The following is a 10,390-nucleotide window of genomic DNA, read 5'->3' on the forward strand; positions in this document are numbered from 1 at the left end:
CCGCCCGCGGGCCGACCTGCGCAGGTGTGGGGTGGGCGGGGCGAGCTGGGGGCCCCGGCGGAGGCGCGCACGGCACCCCGGGGCTTCGTGGGCTGCTGCCTTCCCACGGCTCCCGGTTCTCACTTTGCACGGCGCGTCCCCGACTCCCTTAAAAGGAAGCTGTGTGGCTGCCTCGGGGCTGCTGCGCTCTAGGGCTGCAGCGCTCCGGCGCTACCAGTTTTTTTTCCCCAGCCGTGGAAGTCCTAACTCGCTTCCTCTGCTCGAGGCCTAGTCTTTCTTCTCCTTTGCAGGAGCTGCTGCCAGAAGTTCACACAATTTAAATCTGGCCCTGGGCACTCCTGTCACCCCGGATTTGGGTATCCGAGACTGTCCTACCGCCAACTCGGGTTGGCAGGCAGCGAGGCTGGCAGCGGTCTGCCGCCCGGAGCAGCAGGGCAGGGCGGGGCGGGGCCTCGAGCCTGCAGGCCTCACAGCCAATACACGCCGGGTCTAGAGAGGCCCTGGGCTGGCTGCAGCCTGGGAAGGCCTCCTCCTGAAGTCTTTTTGGCGCTGATTAGGGCTGCAAAGGGCACCAACGTCTACAGAGGAATTGTCCTGTCATTCTTAAAAGCCTGGAGCAGGAAGTGGTGAGACTTCTTTAGCCACCTGAGATGGGGCAATCCCTAAGGCTAAAACGTTCCCTCTCAGAACAAAAAAGGAGTTTTGGTAAGATACTTTGTGATAAAAATCTACAGATTGTCATGCTTTGTAATGGAAAACTGAGTGGTTCGTTGGGGAGCAAGATATTGCGGAGCAAGGTGCGACTCTCACCACTTAACCACTAAAAGTTCTGGTTCCTGCAAGAAAACAGAATAATAGACACAGGTTTGGAGGGGATGTGAGGACCGGAATCTGGGAGGAGTTGGAAGGGGGAGGGGGAAATATAATCAAAATACACTGTATTGGGGGGCTGGAGAGATGACTCAGTAGTTAAGAGCACTGGCTGCTCTTGCAGAGGACCTGGGTTCAGTTCCCAGCACCCACATGGCAGCTCACAACCTTCCATAATTCCAACTCCAGGGAATCCAATGCCCTCTTTTGGCTCCACCAGCACCAGGCATACATATGGTCCACAAACATACATGCAGGTAAATACTCATACACATAAAAGTAAATCTTTAAAAAAAATTCATTGTATACATGTATGAAATTCTCAAAGAACAATATTATACTAAAAAAAAGTCACAGATTGGAAAGAAATGAAACCATTCAAATGACAGGTTATCCATGCACAAAATCCAAAAGAATCTGCAAACAAGCAAACAAAATTCCTACATCTAATAAGTTCAGCAACATCATAGGATATAGATCAACACACAAGAATCAACTACGTTCTTGTATAATTGCAATAAATGTGTAGAAGCTGATATAAAAATGCTGTTTACATGCCGGGCTTGATGACACACGCCTTTAATCCAAGCACTCGAGAGGCAGAGGCAGGTGGATCTCTGTGAGTTCTAGGCCAGCCGTGACTCCATAGCGAATTCAGGCCGGCTGAGGCTACAGGAAGGCCCTGTCTCAAAAAGACCGAAAAAAAAAGCTGTTTACAATCTCTGCAAAGAAGGTTAATGTGTAAAATTGTAACAAAAAATACAGGGGGCTGGACAGATGGGCTCAGCAGTTTCCTGTTCTTGGAAAGGACCTGGGCTCAGTTCCCAGCATCCACGTGGCAGCTCTTAACCAGTTGTAACTCTGGTCCAGGGGATCCAACACCTTCTTCTGGTCTCTGTGGACACTAGGCATGCATATGGTGCACATACAGACATGCAGATACACATAAACACACAATTAAAAAAACAATATATAATTAAACATATACCTTTTAGGGGCTGGAGACATGGCTCAGCGGTTAAGAGCACTGACTGCTCTTGCACCTCGAGGACTCGGGTTCGATTCCCAGCACCCACAATGGCGGCTAAGGGCCGTCCTTAACTCCAGTTCCAGGGGAATCGGAGGCCCTCTTCTGACCTCTGAGGCGTTGCATGACACAGGTACACTCACATACATACAGGCAATACACTCGTACACGTAAAAATAATAAAATATTAAAAAATATGCCTTTTAAAAAAGCTTAAAAGTATAGCTATAGTAATCAGGACTGTGTGATATTAGCAGAGGAACAGATATAATTATCAGTAGAGAATCAGAAATGCAAAGATGCTAAAACAAGTTTTGGTAAATGCACGAAAACAGCACTGATGATGCTGGGGCAACTGGTCCTCAAACAGAAAAAAGAAAGAAAAAGAAGAAAAGCAAACAAACAAAACCACTACAAAGTAAGCCTTGTTTCTACCCAAAAATGTGCTCAAACTGAATCATGGATTTATAAATAAAATGTGAAACTTTTAGGAAAAATCTTTGGGACCCAGGACTGGGCAAACAGACTTGACACCAGAAACAGTCCCCATAAATGGGGAAAAATATTTGCAAACCATGAAGTCAACAAACAACTAGTGTCTTGAATGTAAAAAGAATGCTAAAAACTCAAGAAAAAAAAATCCAGTTAGGACAGAGGCAAAACACATGGAGAGGTGATTCACTAAAAGAAAAAAGTACAGAGATGGTTAACAGGGACACAAAAAAGTCTTTAAGGCAATGCAAACTAAAGCTACACAAGATGCCAATATACACTTACTAGAACAGCTAAAATAAAAATAGTAACAACATCAAATACTGGTGAGGGTGGAGGTAAACAATCACTTTTACATGGCTGGTGTGCATAAAAACAGAATGAGGAGCTAGAGAGATGGCTCAGAGGTTAAGCGCACACACTGCTCTTCCAGAGGATCTGTATTTGGTTCCCAGCACCCATATTGGGCAGATCACAACCTCCTGAAAGTCCAGAGCCAGGGGATCTGATGCTTCTGGCCTCTGAGGGCACTTGAACTCATGTGCACTTAGTCACCCCAAACCCCACACCATAATTAAATAAATCTTTATAAAAAAATCTTTAAAAAAATCAGAAAGAAAATGGCATTCTCAAAACTTGGCCGTTTCTTACGGAGCTACACACAGCTGCCAAATGACACAGTTTGCACTCTTGAGTTGTTCCAGGGAAATGGAAACATGTACACAAAAAGCTATACATGAATGTTCAACACAGCTGCATTTCTAGAGGTCCCAACTGAAATTAACAGGTGTCATTCAATGGGCAAATGGCTAGAAAACAGCAATCCATCTGTACCACGAAATACTACACTGGAATATAAAAAAAACACACACACACACACACACACACACACACACAGTCAACTAACGATACATATGAAAACTTGGACAAGTCTTCTGAGAATTATGCTGAGTCAAAAAATCCAATTCCTGCTAGGCACACACACACACCTTTAATCCCAGCACTCGGGAGGCAGAGGCAGGGAGATTTCTGTGAGTTCAAGGTTAGTCTGATCTACATAGTGAGTGGTACATTTACCCAATGGAGTTGTATTCAGCAGTAAACAAAGATGAAATAATGGCATTTTCAGGTAAATGGATGGATCTAGAAACTGTTATACTAAGTGAAGTAACACAGACTCATTTGTGGATCCTAGCACCAAATCCTTATAAGTGAGTGCATATCCTGATGCAACTGCAGGGACCAAGAATATGAAAGGGAAACAGGAAGGTTAAAGGGAAAGAAGGAACCCGAGAGAGAAGAATTGTAGGATAAAGGTGTTACTAAGGGAGAAATATGTAAAGAGGGGGGTAGTTAAGGGGGGGAAGAGGGTTATTCAAAGAACTATGGGAATAAAGGGGAGAAAAATTCTCCAGATACACAGTTAAAAAAAAAAAGCCTTATGCACAGAAGGAACCCTACCTATGGGGATGGAAGAAAGCCCTTCCAGAAAGCAACACGGTTGTTAAATGAAAAACCCAGTACCAGAGGTGGGTGGCCTCCCTATGAGCTGTTGGCCTGAGGGACCCTGGAAGTCCCCAAGACAATAAAGGCCATTGCCAGTAATGTTGGTTGTACATCGAAAGTGGATGGAGGGACACTATTGCTGAAGACACTGCATGATGTGAGCGCAGGAGAAGGAGAAATCAAGTTTGGACTAAGCTGGAAACTCCATGCCACTGGATGGGTGGCTTTCATGGTGCCAAAAGGTGCTATACAGATGACTGGTCTCCTATAATTCTGCTCAATGATGGACCCCTGAGTGTTGCAATATCGACATACCAAACAAGATGTTCCTGCTGGTGGAATAGTGGAGCATCTAGTGTGTGTACAACCAGCAAATTTTTGATTGGATAAAATGCCCACTCCTAGGGGTGGAACACACATCTGGTACTGTGGACCAGACTACCCCCTTGTGGCAGGGGAGAATACAGGCCCCAGCAGGAAACCACTGCAATTATTTTGTTGGATGGATGTGATGCACCTGCTAAAGTACCATCCAAGCATCTGTGTTTACACTCATAGGTTATTACAGCAGCCACTGTTTAGATGTTCTTGTTTCTTGCTGTTTGTGTTTTTATAGTAGATGGAATCCCACTGAAATGGGCCTGACACAGTGGGCCTTAACACCCAGAACAGCATATATGGGTTCCAGTGGGGGACTATGGGTGGGTACTGGTGGGGGCAGGGCTATAAAGATGATTCAGATTGTTTGAGATGCTTTGTATGAAATACAACAAAATTTAATAAAAAAAAAATACAGTTCCTGCCCAGTACATACAAACACACCTTTAATCCCAGTACTCGGGAGGCAGATGCAGGGAGATCTCTGAGTTCAAGGCTAGTCTGGTCTACATAGTAAGACTCTGTCTCAAACAAACAAAAACCAATCATATAGAAATGGAAAACTAATTAGTGTATGCCAGGGGTCAGAGGTCAGAGGTAGACAACTTTAGGGTCCTTGGTGGAGGAGGAACTGCTCTGTCTCTCGAGCGTACCAGTTTCCACACCCTGGCTTGTTATATCACACTGCCTTTCCCTCATGAGCCAAGCCAAGTGCATTGACAATTGGGATTTAAAAACATACACATTGGAAAAAAGGCTCACCCACTTGATCATGTGATTCTCAGTGTATCCAGACTCATGCAACCATGTTTACAAGCTCTCCATTATCCAGCGACTCCATGCTCACTATTATTCAAATCTTATTACCTGCTGAACACTCACCTCCATCCCAAGGTATCTAATATATTTCTGTCTCTACTGGTCCCCTTTTCTACACGTGGTGTCATGCAGCATGTGGACTTTTGTGACTGCACTCTGAACATGTTTTCCAGGTTCATGTTGTACCATATAGCAGCAACCCATTTCTTTTTATTTTATTTTCTTTCATTTATTATTTTTATTTTATTTTATGTGTATGAGTGTATTGCCTGCATGTAAGTAAGTGTACCTGTTTCGTGCAATGCCCTCGGAGGACAGAAGAGGCCATCAGATCCCCTGGAACTGGAGTTAGGGGCAGTTGTTAGCTGCCATGTTTTGTGAGGGTTCCAATGTCTACCATACTGTACAGTTTCACAGGGTGTTACCATGGGAGGGAACTCAGTAAACGGCACACAGGAAATGTATATCTTTTTAAAAACTGTATTATATCTTGCAGCTACATCTAAATCTACTATTGTTTTAAAATAAAAAGTTTGTGAAAGTTCAGTGATGTGCTGTGGAAATTTTGAGCATCCTCAGTTTTCAAAGTTTACATTTTTGTTCTTTTTATTTTTAAGTATTTTATTTATTATTTCTTATTTTATGTGTATGAGTATATTGCTGTGTCATGCAAAGCCCAAGGAGGTCAGAAGAGGGGGATCCCCCTGGAACTGGAATTATGGATGGTTGTTAGCTGCCATGTGGATGTTGGGAATCAAACCTGGGTCCTCTGCAAGAGCAGTCAGGGCTTTTAACTGCTGAGCCATCTCTCCAGCCCCAATTCTTGTTCTTTAGGCAACGTAGGTATAACTTTTTAAAAGCCCTTTTAGGTTTTTAATGGTTAGGAACCATATTGGTTTCACCTGTCATCTTGATGTGCTGTTTCTTGGGAGATAGACATGGGCAGGAAATGAGAGGCTGTACGCCTATAAAGTGGTCCCCAGCTAAAGAGACCCATAGCTGCCACGATAGAAGTGGGTAGCCAAAAGAAACAGAAACAAGTTCAAGTTGATAGTGGGCATTATCAGTAGCCTGAAAGGTAAGTGCGTATATATAGTAAGTTGGTGAAGTCACATTTATTTCTGTGGGTTTTTTTTTTTTTTTGTCTTTTTGAGACAGGGTCTCCCTGTAGCCCCAGCTGTCCTGGAACTCACTATGTAGACCAGGATGGCCTTGAACTCACAGAGATCTGCCTGCCTCTGCCTCCCAAGTGCTGGGACTACAGGCGTGTGCCACCACGCCCGGCTTTCTGTGGGTTTTTTACTTAACAAGAAAACATCTTCCTTAGAAAGATAGTCACAGACCAGTTGGGAAAGACAGATGAAATACTGTTCTGTTATACACAGTGAATTGCAAGAAGTTGAGGGCTTTCAAAACCTTTTAGGCATGTACATACATACATATCTAGGGTCCAAAGAGAATCAGATTCCTGGGTAGAAATGATTTAAGTTGGTGGTCTCCACTTGCCCTTTTATGGTATTGTTTTCTTAAAGTCTCAGTAGACTTTTGCCAGGTTTAATTTTAGCTGCTCTGGACAGGCAGGGAAAGTCAGGGGAGGGAAGGGCTCAGTTCTGTTCCCATGAGGGAGAAGGCCATGGGCTCATGACACAATCCCATCTCAGTCCATTAGGACTTGGGCTAGTTGGAATAAGAAAAACCAGACAAACCCTGCTACCCTGTACCACTGACAATCTAGGCCAGTTCCACTAGGGGAACTAGAAGGCTCTATCATGACAGAAAGACATGGGGTTTCCCTAGCTGGTCTCATGCAATGTCACTTCAAGGGACCTTTCTAAGTTTGCCGTTGACCTCTGCAGCTGATCTGGAGCTCCAGGGCTCCAGCATGGTGGGAGGAAGAGTTTGCTCTGAGCTGATTTTATTGAAAGGATGTCTGCAAAAGATAGAGCCATTACAAGTGTGGTGTTCTGATTGGTGAAAAACGCTAAATTATTAAGATTTCTCTTACATAATTATGCCTAGGTGCTGAAAATACAGTATTTTGAATAAGTCTTGGAAGGGAAATCTTCACCCTGAATGCTTAATCATAAAACGACTGCCAAAAAAGCACTCCCTAATGCACCGAGGTCGATGTGAGCTTGCTCTGCCTTAAAAGAAAAGAAAAGAAAAGAAAAAAAAACAAAAAAACAAACCTTAAATAGCTACTGTAAGAAATAAATCAACTTTAAATACAGGAAAAGCAGGTCCTGAATAATTTAGCGCACAGAACCAAAGCTCCTGCTCATCTATGACTGTCTCTGAGCTTCTTGGGCCTGCCAGGGCATCCGAGGCCCAGACGAATGGGAAGCTCAGACAGTGTCTGGACAAGGTATGGAGGGCACTCTGTGCTCCCTACCCGCCTTCTCTAAACAGCTGCAGGGCAACCTTGTGCACAGTGCCCCAGCCTGGGCTCTGCCTGCTCCAGTTCATCTCCATCAGGGTTTCTGCTGACATCCCCCTCAGTCAGTCTAAAACTGTCCCTGTGCCCTCTTACCTGATGCTATCTTAGTTTCTCCCAAGGCATCACACTTGTCCCCCACCCAGAACAGCTCCTATTTCAGGTTTCAAGACCCTGAACTCGCACTTGAATCTTGTTGGTGGGCAGCATGTAGCTCAACAGAAAACCCAAAACTACTTTAAACATTAGATTATTTTGGCAATGTTTAAATTTTGTAACTCAGTCACTTGGGTCTCATGTGTGAACTTTGTAGATGAGTTAATGCCACAGTGTCAGCAGGCTGGACTCCTGGGCTTGTTCTGGGAGTAGGCGGTAAGCTCAGGCGGGGCAGTAAGGACAGCGTGGCTTTGCCCTCCTGTCACTTCCCACCCATTGCTTTAGGATCCAGTTTTTACCAGGAAGCCTTTCCTGGTCCAGCTCCTTGGTTCCCCCCAGGCTCCTTCTCTCTTCATCTCCCAACTTGTCTGGTCAGTCACTTCTCCAAGCAAACATACTTATTTTTGTTTGTGTGTTTCTTTATTTACTTCTAGTTGAATAACTTAATTTCTGATACAGGATTTAAGAATTCTATAGGAAAATTATCAAGATGTCATAAATATAATATATATATTTTTTCTCAAATTCTAGATATAGAAAAATTTCCAAGTGTCTCCTTTATGAATTTTTTAAATTGTAATTTTATTTTGTGTGCCAACATTTGTCCCATAGGGCACTGCTGCTTCTAAGTCCTATGAGCTCACTGAAGGGGAAGGCTGACTCATCATGTTCCTAAGGCTTGAGCCTGACACACAGTAGGCATTCAGAAGTATTCGGTGGATTGTCATTGTTAGTAGTCAATGAAAACTCGTGGGTAAACAGTTTGGTTTTTGAGACCATAAATGGTGAGAAGTTCTTTGTCCCACTTGTTCAGGCCTCCCTTGGACCCTTTTCCTATTTAGAAGTGATTAGTGTCACTTTCCCTTGAGTGCTGAGATTGACATTTTGAAAGTGAAAAGTGATGGTACTGAGAACCCACAGCAAAGGCTTCTCTCCCATGGGCTCTGCCCCAACCTGGAGGCCATGGGTGGAGCTTTACATCCTGACTGCCTCAGAGCCTCCTGGGTGTCTGCCAACACCCAATTTTACTTTCCCTTAAGTGTAAACAATTGTTATTGAAAGCGATGCAGAAATCTGCTAAAAACTAAAAAACATACTCAACACCTTAACAATTACGTCTTCTGATTGATTATATTTGGCAAAAAGATTTTGTTCACTTTGGTACTTTTCCAAGTAACAATTTCAGAAGCTATAAAATAAAGTTACTTCCTCCCTAACATTAATTTATGATTTCCTCTAAAAAGGGTTTATTTTGCAGTGTCGTTTTGGAGAGAGTGACTACCACAGTTCAAGTCAGCTGCAAGCCTGTTTTGAGGGAAGTGTGATAGAATAAGAGCTGGAGGAAATTGATTAAACTAAAAAGTCCCTTTTTTCTGGATTCATTCATTCATTCATTCATTCATTCAACAAAATACCTATTTTGCTATCTGCCATAGGACAGGAACCACTGTCACTGGCTAATAAAATACCTGTTGTGCGAACATCCTCTGGCATGATTAGAAATCGGCAGAGAAGATGACCCAGGGAAACACTTCCCTGGCCCCCGGCCCCCTACCTCCCCACCCCCGTCCAACCCCCATGCACAGGGTTAGCAGAATTACTCATTACGCTTCAAATCCTGGTCCTCAGGAACCTATTAGTCAAGGTCTCAAATATGTTTGCACTTATCTTTCACAAGCAAGTCCAAATGTGTTTTTGTGTTTTGTTCATTGAATTAAACAAAATAAAATAAAATCAATTTATTGTATGTGTGTATATGGTTGTGTTGGGCACATACACATGTGGAGGTCAGAGAACAACTTGCAGGAATCAGTGGGTTCTGGAGATTGAGCTCAGGTTATCAGGCTTATCAGCAGGGGCCTTTACCCACTGAACCCATTTCACCAGCCCTATTTTTCACCTGTATTTAAAATGATTTACTGGACACTAAATACCTACATTCTACCGGGTTGACGACCCTGTACTGTCTTATGATACTCTGCAAATGAAAAGGTACTGTTCATCAAATAGCTTTTCAAATCAGAATGCATCCAAGCCGTATATTTTCTTCCATGTGTTGTGTTGTAAAGCAATGCACAGAACAACCTAACTACTAGAACCTCTTTCTCCACCGTTTTCTACTCCTCCCACTACCGCTGGCTGGATTGCCAACCCTTCCCAGAATAACAGACTGCTGTTAATATTTAGCCCTTTCTAATCACATCATTTGCGGGAGCGCTGGCTATAAATTGGTAAAAAGTTATAAAAATGTGTGAGGCAGAATACCTCCCCTTTGGCTGTATTCCATGCAAAGTAATTAAAAGCAAGCACATTGTACAAGCTTAAAGGGAGGGGCCTCAGGGGGTCGCCACTGCTTTCCATAGCTGGGGGATTTTCGTCATCTTTCTGCTGTGTTACACGGCTGCTTAGGATGGATCAGGGTAGGCTTGGTTCACAGCCAACTAAACGCAGGTGTAGGACAGCCCTCAGAATAGAGACCTTTTTTAAAATTTTTTTTTTATTATTTTTATTTTATGTGTATGAGTGTATTGCCCATGGGCACCATGTTGTACAATGCCTGAAGAGGTCAGAAGAGGGTACTGGATTCCCCTGAAACTAGACTTCTGGATGGTTGTTAGCTGACATGGGGTATTAGGAATTGAACCTGGCTCCTCTGCAAGAGCAGTCAGTGTTCTTAACCACTGAGCCATCTCTCCAGCTCCCACAAA

The 10,390-nt window shown here is 43.6% G+C and overlaps 1 protein-coding gene across 3 annotated transcripts in view; it reads right to left on the reverse strand.

Annotated features, from left to right (window-relative positions):
* Prkag2 (protein kinase AMP-activated non-catalytic subunit gamma 2) overlaps positions 1 to 10,390 on the reverse strand; it is a 303,018-nt gene that overhangs the window by 60,093 nt on the left and 232,535 nt on the right. The gene's annotated exons all lie outside the window — the stretch shown is intronic.

The sequence above is a fragment of the Nannospalax galili genome, unplaced genomic scaffold, assembly GCF_000622305.1.
Source record: "Nannospalax galili isolate Female #2095 unplaced genomic scaffold, S.galili_v1.0 scaffold302, whole genome shotgun sequence".
NCBI classification, from domain to species: Eukaryota; Metazoa; Chordata; class Mammalia; order Rodentia; family Spalacidae; genus Nannospalax; species Nannospalax galili.